We start from the raw sequence: 10,021 nt of genomic DNA on the forward strand, positions 1-10,021 counted from the left end.
ATGTATATATAATTTTATTGTGTTCATTACATATAATATATATTCATATTATATATATTCAATATATATTCATATTCTCATTTGACTTAGTATATATAGTATATATATATAAATATTAATATATGTATAAACTGATAGTATGTATTTACTAATCAAAATAATTATTTTTATTTTTAATGGCTATTAGCTCTTGCATATAATGCATGTGCCATTATTTATAGTGTATCTCATTCCACTATTGTTAGACACAATTTATTTCTGATATTTTGCTATTTTCAATAATGCTCCATGAGGGCAGCAACTAGGTATGTCCTGTTCAGAGCACAGAGACTAATAAATGGAAGAGCTCAACAAACGTTCCTTCAGTGAACGAGTGTTCTTCAGTATGATTTTCCACTTACTAATATGTCCTCATGATCTTTCTTTCTCATGACTGTGTATAATTCTCCAGCATATCAGTTGGGATACTTTGTTTGCAATTCACAGAGATCTAATGTGTCTATTTACTGGGCTACTGCTGGGGCCTTCCACCACCAATATTTTCAATAACAAAATCAAAGGCCTTTCTGGTGGACCAAGTACCAGAGGTTCAGTGTCATCAATCGGCAATAACTGCCATAGACACCTACCACTGCCACCAGTGCTGTGACTCAGGGATTTGATCTTCAACTATTCTCTGGCTCTGCCTTGGTTCAAGAATTTAAATCCCATCTGACTGGCCAAACTTATGTCATGTGACAAACACGTCATGTGACCAAAGGATCAGAGAGGAAAGATCAGTTTTTTCTGGTTTCCAAACTGGAAACGGACAGGATGAATGGAGTCCCGGAAATAGTTCTTCCACCAAGCCTATCCACTGTACAGGAGTTTCCCAAAGGAGGACAGGATCACAAGAAAACAGTAGTAGGCAGTGGGATGGCCAAATACTCTGCTATGCAGAGCATGCACGGACATTAACTGTTACTCCAGTCATTGACATTTAGGTTGTTTCCAAAATTTCACTGTTAAAAATAAGGCTGAGAAGAACATCTGTGTGTGTGCCTTTTCACGCACAAAAGTCCAAGCATTTCTAGGATGGATATCTATTAAAAACTGTGAGTATATGCATCTTAATTTTTAATAGCTACTGAGTTGTTGCTCTCCAAAAAGGATTTAATAAATGAATCTTGAAGTACATTCAATTTTTTCATTGGGCTAAATTCTCAAAGCAGAATTTGTGTGTCTAAGACAGAATTTCTCAACCTCCACTCTACTGACATTTCAGCCTGTATATTTTTTCGTGCGGGCTGTCCTGTGCATTGTAGGATGATGTTGAGACGCATCCCTGGTCTCTGCCCACTAGATGCTAGTAGCACCCACCAACTGTAGTTGTGGAAACCAAAGACATCTCCAGACATTGTCAAATGCCCCATGGCAGGCAAAACTGACCCCAGCTGAAAACTGTTGATCCAGAGAATGAATGTTTTAAAGATTTTTATAAATATAACCAAACTTACATCTAGAAAATTAACCAATGTAGAAGCTCATGGAGGCATATGAGAATATGCCCAGTATAAGGAACACATCTTCCCCAGATCTGAGTATTACTTTAAAATCGTTGCTACTTTGATAAGAAAGAAAGAGGAATATTTTAATATCTTCTTTGGCTATTTTTCTTCCTCCCTTCATGTGTTTTGTACATTTTTCAATTGGGTTATTTTTTTCCCCCACTGATTTAAAAGAGCTCTTAATACATTCAAAGATCTGAGTCATTTACCCATACTTTTTCCTGTGTAGTTTTACATTTGGGTCCAGCTGTGTAATTATTTATTACTGGGCAGTTTTATTGCTGAGTGGAGGTCTATGCTATCAAAATCTCAAAGGAAGCTGGGAATGGGGGAAAAGATAGTGGAAATGATTTACAGAACCCTCACAGACCACAGAATAACCAGTAAGCACAATCTCATCCTAGGTCCTAGGAGTAGCACTACTCTCTTCATTTGGGGGAAAATTACAACTTATCAAGTTGGGCTACTTGGGTCAGTTAGTGGGAAACCAGTCCTTGTATCCCTTGTGGATCTGTTCAGTACAGAAAACAGAAAACTCTCTAGGTAGTTTAAGCAGAAACATGGTTACAAAATTGGTGGAAAGACTAGAGGACTGGAATTCAGGAGTCTCCATTAGCTCTATCTTATAAATATGTAAATAAATCGGTGAGAAAGAGAGAGAGATAATAGGTAGATTAGATGATAACTAGCTAATTCGCTATTGCAGTGATTCAAAACCAAGAAACCCCAGCCTTCGCACTTGATCCTGCCATTCTTACCATTACAATTGCCTCCAGACACACACGAAAGTGGTGGTGAACCTTGGAATGATGAGTTGTCATGTTTTGATGGCCTTGCTTGGCAGGAGAAACAGCAGCTGGAAAGTGGCCTTCCTCCCATTCCTGCCTTCTGTAAGTCCTAAGAGTGCATCTAATTGGTGGGACCTAGTTTACATCCAGAATACTGACTGCAAGGCAGTCTGGGAAATGTTTGTATTTCTCCAGCCTTTGCATTACGGTAATGACACCTAGAAGGAGGGTAAAATGGATGCTGCTGAACAAGCCAATCCACAGTATCCATGACATTCTGGTACCATGAAAAGCCTGAATTCTAATATACTATCCCCTTTATGTTCATATTCTCTAAGAAAGTATTCAAATCAAGCCCTGCTGGAACACAGGTAGATATGACTTCTATTTTTAATGGCATATTCTTTGATTTATTCAATCTTTCACACACCTAACATATATTTATCGAGCTCCTATATGTATCAGGCACTGGCTTAGTCAGTGAGGCTACCTTAATAATGAAGAGACACAGGGGACCACCAACAAGTTAGCAGGACATTACAACTGGGTGTGAAGAACATAAAGGGAAGGGTGGAGCACTTTGGTGGCACACAGCAAGGACACACCTGACTCCACCTGGCAGACTAACAAGAATGCGACAAAGTGGGGCTGGAGAAGTGTCTCAAGCAGAGGGAGCAGTATACACTCTTCCTCAAAGAGTCGGGGGAAGCACCACATAACAGAGCGCCACGGTTGAGTAGATGTGGGTGGAGTGATGAATGAGGGTCATGAAAGCTCCAAGGATTCTTCTGCCTTGGGCAGCGTAGGGGAGGGGTGCGTGTCATCCACTCATCTAGGATCACAAAGGCAGCTCTGACTGCTGCTGGTGTAGGCGGTGTGGTCGTCGGCAGCTGGTGAGTGAGAGGTAGCCAGGTCAGACATTTGGGCCAAACACCAAAACCATCTCGGATAAATCAAATGGTTAAAGATGGGAAATCAAATTATGGAAAAGAATTGAATTTTAAAATCAGATACTTTTTTTTTGAAGATAAACCTTTCTAAGCTTAAAAGTGCTAAAGAGGGCTTCCCTGGTGGCGCAGTGGTTGGGAGTCCGCCTGCCGATGCAGGGGGCACGGGTTTGTGTCCCGGTCTGGGAGGATCCCACGTGCCGTGGAGCGCCTGGGCCCGTGAGCCATGGCCGCTGAGCCTGTGCGGCCGGGGCCTGTGCTCCGCAACGAGAGAGGCCACGGCAGTGAGAGGCCCGCGCACCGCAAAAAAAAAAAAAGTGCTAAAGAAACTAAATCAAAAGTGATGAATCCACGTCATAAAACTTCATTATGCTCTTCAAAGATTACAAAAGAAAAAATAAAAACAACAGATCAAAAGGTAAATAATTGCAGCAAAATGCAGGCCAAGGGATCCCTTTATTATAAAACTCATACATACAGAGAATAAACATATTCAGGCCCTGAATATGTTTATAAGATATAAACAAATAAAATATGAAGAGACAACTCCCATAAGAGAAAATATAGCTGATAAACACACATGGTAAAATATTCAAATTTGCTAGTTATCAAATAAATACAACTTCTTAAAATTGAGATGTCATTTTCACCTATTAAATTAGCCAAAAATGTCTAAATGATAGTAACTAATGCTGACAAGAGTACATAAATGTGCTAGTCTCAAAAAATTACTTATGGCAGAGTAAATGAGCACAGGCATTTTGGAAGACAATTTGGCAAAATGCAGTAATATCCGGAGCCACAAGTATGTTCCTTCCCTTGGACTCTCTGAGGTGGGATTACAGTCTGTCGTGAGGAAAGGAACTTAAAAGAAGAGAAGGCTGCTCGCATGAAGACGTTCTTCAGAGGATCACTTGTGATATGGAAAGACCATAAACAATCTAAATATTTAGAAACAGGGCAAAAGTCAAGTCAATCATAGTACATTACCAAGATGGACTGTTATACAAACATCAAAAATGAGATTTGACTAAACACGTTACGGTTTCTTAGGATCTGGAACAGGGAAAGGACATAGTGGGAAAATGAGTGAAATCCAAATAGTCAGTAGTTTATTTGATAATATTGTACTATTGCCAAGTTAGTACTAGCACTAGTTAATTTTTTAGATTTGACAAATGTACCATGGTTATATAATATGTTAACATGAGGAGAAACTGGGTAAAAGACAGGAATTCTATTATTTTTGCAACTCTCTATAAATCTAAATTAATTTCAAAATTAGAAGTTTATTTTAAGAATGAGGATTGTATCACTCTGTAGCAACAATTAGGATGTAGTGTTAAATAAAAAGTATACCCAATTACCATCAATACTGTTATTCGAGTCATACGAAATACTCATCCGTAAAATAACTGAAGGCAAGAGTAAAAGGCTAATTGTTACATTAAGGTAGCTGAGATTAAGGATGATTTTTTTTCCTGTGTTCTTCTATTTAGTAAGATTTACAGAATGTTATTATATTGTTTTTCATAATTTGAAAAAACTACCTGGAAAAGTATTTTTATATTCAAAGACCAAAGGTTGCATGGGCGCCTGTATGAGCAGGCTCCTTCAGAACTAAAGGAAATCTACAAAATAACGCTTCATGAAGCATTTGTACTAGTTTATACCAGGCGGTTTAGGGGAGGCTGCGTTGTCTCATGTTTGTTGTCTGTCTCTCAATCTAACAGTAAGGTTAAAAATAGTTTGTAATTAATGAAGCAGATTTACTAGCTCTTAACCAAAGGTAATGTACCTGCATAAAATAATATGCCCGTATCACAAGTCAACTATCACAGTGAAATGAAGGTGTCCAAGAAAGAGGCTCTTGCTGCCGAAAACAGTGCCACACAGATCTGTCAATCAACAGTGACTGAAGCACTAATGGGGGGACCTGATATTATAAAGCACACAGAACAGGCACTCTCTTGCTCCGCCCTACTTTGGAGGCTGGCCATAATCTAGAACAGTATTTCCCCCAATGTTTTGCTCCCTATGAATCAGTTCTGATTCTAAATTACATCCCACAATTATGTCCCTTTGGATGTAACTGTGTCCAGGGGGGCATCAACACGGGGCCTCACAGGACATGAAGGCCTAGAGGATGGCCCAGCCAGATCTCACGATGTGTAGGGGAGGAGAGATGGGGTCATAACCATGGTCCTGGCCTCACATCTTCATGCAGATTCTAAACTAGAGCTGGTGGGAAAGCCAGTGCTCTGAGCATGCTGCCTTTATAGTATACTCATTCAGGTGTCCTTGAATACTGATTAGAAGATTTTCTTTTCCCTTTATCAAAATAATTAACATGTAATGCTATAATTATTATCATTATTTGAATTTTCAAATCTTTTTAAAAAAGAAAATAGGACAAAACTTTTGCAAACCATATATTTGATAAGAGGTTAATATCCGAAGTATATAAGGAACTCATACAACTCAATAGCAAAAAAACAAATAATATGATTAAAAAATGGACAAAGAACATGAATAGACATCTTTCCATAGAAGATGTACAAATAAATAGCCAACAGATACGTGAAAAGGTGCTCAACATCACAAATCAGGGAAATGCAAATCAAAAGCACAAGGAAATATCACCTCACACCTGCGAGAATGGCTATTATCAAAAAGACAAGAAATAACAAGGATTGGCAAGGATGTGGAGAAAAGGGAACCTTTGTGCACTGTTGGTGGGAATGTTAATTGGTACAGCCACTGTGGAGAACAGTCTGGAGGTTACTCAAATAATTAAAAATAGAACTACTATGTGATCCAGCTATCCCACTTCTGGGCAGTTATCTTTGCCTGAAGGAAATGAAAACAGGATCTCAAAGAGATATCTGTACTCCCATGTTCATTGCAGTGCTATTAACAATAGCCAAGATGTGGAAACAACTAAGTGTCCATTGATGGATGAATAAAGAATATGTGGTAGATACAGATATAGATATATACACACATATACATAAAATGGAATATAATTCAACCATAAAAAAGGAAATCCTGCCATTTGTGATGACATGGGTGAAACTTAACGGCATTATACTAAGTGAAATAAGTCAGACAGAGAAAAGCAAATACCATATTATATTACTTACATGTGAAATACAAGAAAAGCCAAACATAATAAAAACAGAGAGTAGACTGGTGGTTGCCAGAGGTGGGAGAAGGTGCAAAGGTAGAGGGGGTGGGCAGGGAGAGTGGGTGAAGGTGGTCAAAGCATACAAAGTTTCAGTTATAAATTGAATAAGTAAGTTCTGGAGATCTAAGGTACAGTAAGATGACTATAGTTAATAGTACTTGAAAGTTGCTAAGACAGTAAATTTTCAATGTTCTCACCACACACACACACACACAAATGCTAACTATGTGAGTGATGGATATGTCAACTAACCTTACTGTGGTAATCATTTCTCTCTCTATGTATCAAATCACCACATTGTACACCTTAAACTTACACAATGTTATATGTCAATTATACCTCAATAAAGCTGGAAACAAATAAATAAATGTATGTATGTTGGGGGATGGGATAAAATATAGCTGAAACGCCATTCTCCATTCCTCTATTCCAGAGGTAACAACCGTTTGGTGTTACATGTCTTATCCCCCTGTGAGTTTGTGTACTCTGATTTTATCTGCACATTTCTTATTTAATATTTTTACTGGAAATAACTTAATTGTCCACCAGTAAAGGAAGGGATAAACTGGTTTATTCATACAATGTATCAGTATCTTTTCTATTTGAACATTTATTCCTTTAAAGAGAAAAAGAGATCTGAGAAAAAAGAGAGAGAGAATGAGAGAGAGAGAGAAGAAAATTTTTGTGTATTTTAAAGCACTATTCAAGTATTAGCCAGCTTCTGGTCTTCCCCTCACTGCTGGCTTAGCAACCATCATTCTTTGGTTTCTAAATACATTGCCACTTGACCATGGGCATTTCAGTTTCCAAAATTTCATCACTGCCATCTGCTGATCCTCTTGTCCCGCTGGTTAATGCTCTTTGCCTCAGCTGACAAACATTTTAGTGGGGTTTTTTAGGGCCCGGTAGTAAATATGTTTGTTCAACCCACCACATGTCACCAGAAATCAACTGATCCTCATAAAAGTATGGGATAGAGGAAGGAGACATTATTCCCACTTTACAGATGAAGAAACTGAGGTCTAGAGTCTACTGATGTAAGATCTTATCAACGGGGCAGGAGACAGAGACAGTGAGCAGTACCAAAGATGAGATGATCTTCTCTCAACCCCTTAAAGTTTGTGTTCTTGGTGATTCTGCCAAACGTCCTCTTCTCAGCTCCACTACACTCTCTTCCTGGGTGCTCTCATCCCTGCCAGTCATTACCACATATATGTTGGTGGGCTCCCCCCTCCCCACCACCGCCCACTCCATTTCCCCAGCCCGGCCCTCTCTTCCAGAGGGCAGGTCTATGTACCCAACTGCCAAGTGGACCCAGATGTCACACGGGCCTCTCAAATTCAAAAGGTCAAAAGTGAATTCATCATCTTTCTCTTTAACCTGAGCCCCTCCAGTAATCCCTATTCTGGTAAATGGTATCATCATCCACCATGACGTCCAGAAACCTGGAAGTCACCCTTGGCATCAAAGTGATCACATGGAAGTCCATTCTCTCCTATTCATGGAGGCCTCGGAAACCTCCTCAACCCAGTGCCTGGAGCAGCGCCACCAACTGTTCAGAGCTGTGCTCGCAATGGAACTTATTTGCCATTTGTCAAGACTTCCCCCAAGGTTTCTCTGGCCTTTCCAGATTCTAGGGGATATGGTTTTCCTCCCACAGTTCCCTCAGCCTGCGCCCTCCTTGGAAGAATGTGTGTTAGTAAACTAAATGCAACTTTTTTCAGCAAAGCAGTTGAAGGCCATAGGATTGGTGACTCTAAATCGTATGAGTAGGAGGGGCGTGTTAAGGGCCATCTGGTTGGAAGGAAGCATCAGAGGCCTTGTCTTACGGCATATTTGCATCGCGAGCACAGCATTTTTCTCTTTGTGTGTTTGTCTGGGGTGTCCTTGGAGGAAAGGCAGGTCTCCAGCTGGGGGCCGTCTGAAGCTGTATTTGCAGGGCAAGCACAATATTTATACAGACATTGTGTGATTACTGGAGTATCTATAGAGCGGGCAAGTTGAAGGCAGGAGCAAACCACCCAGTAGGGCCCCTCTGAGCTGGAGATAGATTCCAGACAGGCGGTGGCAGACCTGCAAAGGCCAGAGAAACCAGCTGGGAAGTCCTGAGGCTTGGCCTGGTATCAGCTTCATCGGAGTGTAGTCCCAACCGGAATGAACCAAGCAAACTATTTCTCTCAGTCTCTTCCAGCTAGGGAATGAAAGATTAGGAGTGAAACTAAAGAGACTTTCCTCACATCTCTACAACCTCTGAGTCATCAGGAGAAAGTCCAGTCATTTGACAGGGCAAGTCGAGCCCAAGTTACTCTCTCTAAAAACTCTTAAGGAGGCAAAAAAACGTTGATAATAGTTATAACACGGAGGTCTTCTGGGATTTTTATCTATTATGATATAAAAACGTATTAGTGTTTCCTCAACATTAAAAAAGAAAATCAAAGTGGTAGGCCACTTACATGTGGACTAAACAAGATTTAAGCAGTTAAGTACAAAAATAACTCATATTTCAGCAACTATGGTTAGAATGTTGGATTATATATTATGCAATAAAAAACTAGTTTTGAAGAACTGTAGCATTTAAAACCAGTATAATGCATTTATACAATCTATCCTGAAGCTGTGTTCTTATAAGCTAAAAGCCATACTTCTTAAGAGATAAATAAATAAAAAGTGCGTTTCTTTGCCGTGAGGGAGCTGTATTCTTGGGCTTTCTTCTTTGGAGGGCTTTCAAAACCGTGTTTTTGCATTAGAAACTTCTGAACCATTAAGTCAATTTCTTACGGTAATTTTATTTCATAAAATACTCCAACTTCCTGTGTAAAATTCATCTCCGATTCAATTAGTTTTGTAATCCAATTCATAAAAACACTCCAAAATGCAAACAAAACTGTCATCTGTGACAGAAATACATTGCTCGCTTTTTAGTTATTTGATTTTCATGGAATGAACAGAGTTATATTCACTGATGCAATGGAAAATGCCCAGACTAACTAAAAATAATCAGGAAATTCTGAACAGAAAAAAAATCTTATTTCCATCTTTTTGAAGCTTGCTCCAACTAATATTACTAAAGCAGCACTATGAATATGTAACCAGAATCTGCCACTGGAGCCACTTTCAAGGTGATGCCTTCAAGGCAGTAGTAAAAAAGTGGGTTTAAGACACAGAACAGTATTTGTTTTAGTGACCTAGGGATTCAGGAAATTTTCAGACACTGAGAAGCAGCATGAAATGTCTTCCAGAGCCCTCCCGGCCTTCTTTTAGCGGGGGGTTTATGGTTCACATCACAATCATGCTTCCCTCTGAAATCCAGCGTTCCAGCATGTAATTCCACAATCCACCACTCCAGAGTACAATTCCAGGGAGCAATGCATCTCTCCAGAATGTAATCCACCCTCGTGCAGTGCCTCGATTTACTCGTCTGCTAACCAATGGGCTGGATTCTGTGATTTCTAATGTCCCTCCTACTCTGACATTCATACTTCCCTGAATAGCACGTGGGGAAGCATCCACAGAACACTAAAGGTGACAGGGAAGAGAATCACTCAGAGCGGT

The 10,021-nt window shown here is 39.6% G+C and overlaps 1 protein-coding gene across 5 annotated transcripts in view; it reads right to left on the bottom strand.

Annotated features, from left to right (window-relative positions):
* Window positions 1–10,021, bottom strand: part of EGFLAM (EGF like, fibronectin type III and laminin G domains) — a 172,621-nt gene that overhangs the window by 122,838 nt on the left and 39,762 nt on the right. The gene's annotated exons all lie outside the window — the stretch shown is intronic.

This window comes from Lipotes vexillifer, unplaced genomic scaffold (assembly GCF_000442215.2).
Source record: "Lipotes vexillifer unplaced genomic scaffold, Lipotes_vexillifer_v1.1 scaffold1432, whole genome shotgun sequence".
NCBI lineage: Eukaryota > Metazoa > Chordata > Mammalia > Artiodactyla > Lipotidae > Lipotes > Lipotes vexillifer.